The sequence below is a fragment of the Ovis aries genome, chromosome 3 (assembly GCF_016772045.2).
Source record: "Ovis aries strain OAR_USU_Benz2616 breed Rambouillet chromosome 3, ARS-UI_Ramb_v3.0, whole genome shotgun sequence".
NCBI lineage: Eukaryota > Metazoa > Chordata > Mammalia > Artiodactyla > Bovidae > Ovis > Ovis aries.
In genome coordinates, this window is record NC_056056.1 from 131134149 (window position 1) to 131136739 (window position 2591).

General features: G+C 44.5%; 1 non-coding gene across 1 annotated transcript; it reads right to left on the reverse strand.

The window, feature by feature from the left end:
- Window positions 1–203: 203 nt before the first annotated feature.
- On the reverse strand, window positions 204–275 carry TRNAC-GCA (transfer RNA cysteine (anticodon GCA)). Its single transcript has one exon. It is a non-coding gene; the product is annotated as a tRNA-Cys (tRNA).
- Between the last annotated feature and the right edge of the window lie 2316 nt (window positions 276–2591).

Below are 2591 nucleotides of genomic sequence, written 5' to 3' on the forward strand. Positions count from 1 at the left end.
GTCACCACTGTGTTGGTTAATCATTTCTCCAAGATTACATTGGCCAAACTATCAATAAGTCCAGTGAAAAGTGAAAGTGAAGTTGCTCAGTCGTGTCTGACTCTTTGCGACCCCATGGACTGTAGCCTATCAGGCTCCTCTGTCCATGGGATTTTTCAGGAAAGAGTGCTGGAGTCGACTGCCATTTCCTTCTCCAGGGGATCTTCCCAACCCAGGAATCGAACCCGGGTCTCCTGCATTGCAGGCAGACGCTTTACCGTCTGAGCCACCAGGGAAGCCCAAGTTCCTGTTAATGGGTCCCAGGTTCATGTACACACATGCTATTCACATGAAGAGGATAACGCCCAGTGGAAGTACTTGGACTCTGTGGTTTTCCTGGCACTTGCATCAGCCATATTCCCTCTAAGATTCCTGAACATTCAACCAGCACAAATTTCTGGATCGTCTTTAAAGTATATTTATGGACACTGGAGGCTCGGATGGTAAAGAGTTTGCCTGCAATGTTGGAGACCCAGGTTTGATCCATGGGTCAGGAAGATCCCTTGGAGAAGGGAATGCAACCCATGCCAGTATTCTTGCCTGGAGAATTCCATGGACAGAGGAGCCTGGCAGTCTACAGTCCACGGGTCACAAAGAGTCAGACATGACTGAGCATCCATCACTTTCACTTTCGCACCATACTTTAATTTGTCATCCATTTTAAGATGCACCATTATTTTATGTTGGAGAAGGAAATGGCAACTCACTTCAGTATTCTTGCCTGAAGAATCCCACGGACAGAGGAAGCATGATAAGCTACAGTCCACAGGGTCACAAAGAGTTGGACACGACTGAGTAACTAACTCATACATACATACATTATTTTATGTAAAGCTAAGAAAGACAACAATGCTGTCAATTAAATTAGAACAAGCCATTGATTGTAGAGTGAGTCCTGATCAGAAATAAGTTGTCAAAAAGTATGCATCTTATCAATACAATCATGTGTGTGTGTGTGTGTATGTAGGGAGAAAGAGAAAGATGTAGTGAAGAATTTCATATTTTCACCTGTTCTAAAATTAAAGTAAAATTACTATATTGCTTTAAAAATCCATTTGGGGATTTTAATAGAATTTTTTATATTATCAACTGTATGAATTTATTTCTATCTTAAACTCTACTGAGCAGGCACCAAGTTCTCTAACATGAAAATGAATTATGTAATTGCTCTTTCTGCTTGCTCTTCTGGCAAAGGGCCAAACCAGGTTCAGTGTTGCTGCCTCAGCAGAGCACGTATGATTAAGTAATGCAGTAGATGGCCATGGTTCTAAGATCTTGAATTCACTCACCCACTCTTTCATGACTGCCTTTCAACCTCCGGTCAATGGTAATTTTCTGAGTTTATCACTCGTTTCTCATTTACAGAATGAGAAGCTAGAACTAAATTGATTTCTAAGCACCTTTTCTGCCTTAACATTCAGCTTTATACTAACTCCAGTTTGACTTTTAAAATATAGGAATCATCTGAAAAACACTGAATGAGCATGTGTTCAAGGCACTCTAGTTATTGCTTTTCATATAGTGTTTCATTTAACCCTTGAGGCAGCTCTGTGAGGTATAACAGATGTTACTATGACTATTTTACAGATGCAGAAGCTGCAAATAATTCCCGAGCACGGTCTTTTGTTTTCCGTTACAGATTGAGTGACATATAATTCACATCCCATACAACTCACGGAGAAGGCAACGGCACCCCACTCCAGCTCTTGCCTGGAAAATCCCATGGACGGAGGAGCCTGGAAGGCTGCAGTCCATGGGGTCGTGAAGAGTTGGACACAACTGAGTGACTTCACTTTCACTCTTCACTTTCATGCATTAAAGAAGGAAATGGCAACCCACTCCAGTATTCTTGCCTGGAGAATCCCAGGGACAGGGGAGCCTGGTGGGCTGCTGTCTATGGGGTCACACAGAGTCGGACACGACTGAAGTGACTTAGCAGCAGCAGCAGCAGCATACAACTCACCTTTTAAAGTGTAAAATTCAATGATTTTTAGTATATTTGGGGCTTCCCTGGTGGCTCAGAGGATAAAGTGTCTGCCTGCAATGCAAGAGACCCGGGTTCGATCCCTGGTTTGGGAAGATCCCCTGGAGAAGGAAATGGCAACCCACTCCAGTATTCTTGCCTGGAGAATCCCGTGGACAGAGGAGCCTGGTGGGCTTCAGTCCATGGGGTTGCAAAGAGTCGGACACGACTGAGCGACTTCACTTTCTTTCGTCTTTAGTATATTCAGAGTTGTGCAAACAGCTGTTGTTATTGCTTAGTTGCTCAGTAGTGTCCAACTCTTTTGCAACCCCATGGACTGTAGCCTGCCAGGCTTCTCTGTCCATGGGATTTCCCAGGCAAGAATACTGGAGTGGGTTGTCATTTCCAACCCCATGGACTGTAGCCTGCCAGGTTCCTCCGTCCATGGGATTCTCCAGGCAAGAATACTGGAGTGGGTTGTCATTTCCTTCTCCAGGCGGTCTTCCTGACGCAGGGACTGAGCCTGTGTCTCCTGCATTGGCAGGCGGATTCTTTACCACTGAGCCACTAGGGAAGCCCATGCAACCAT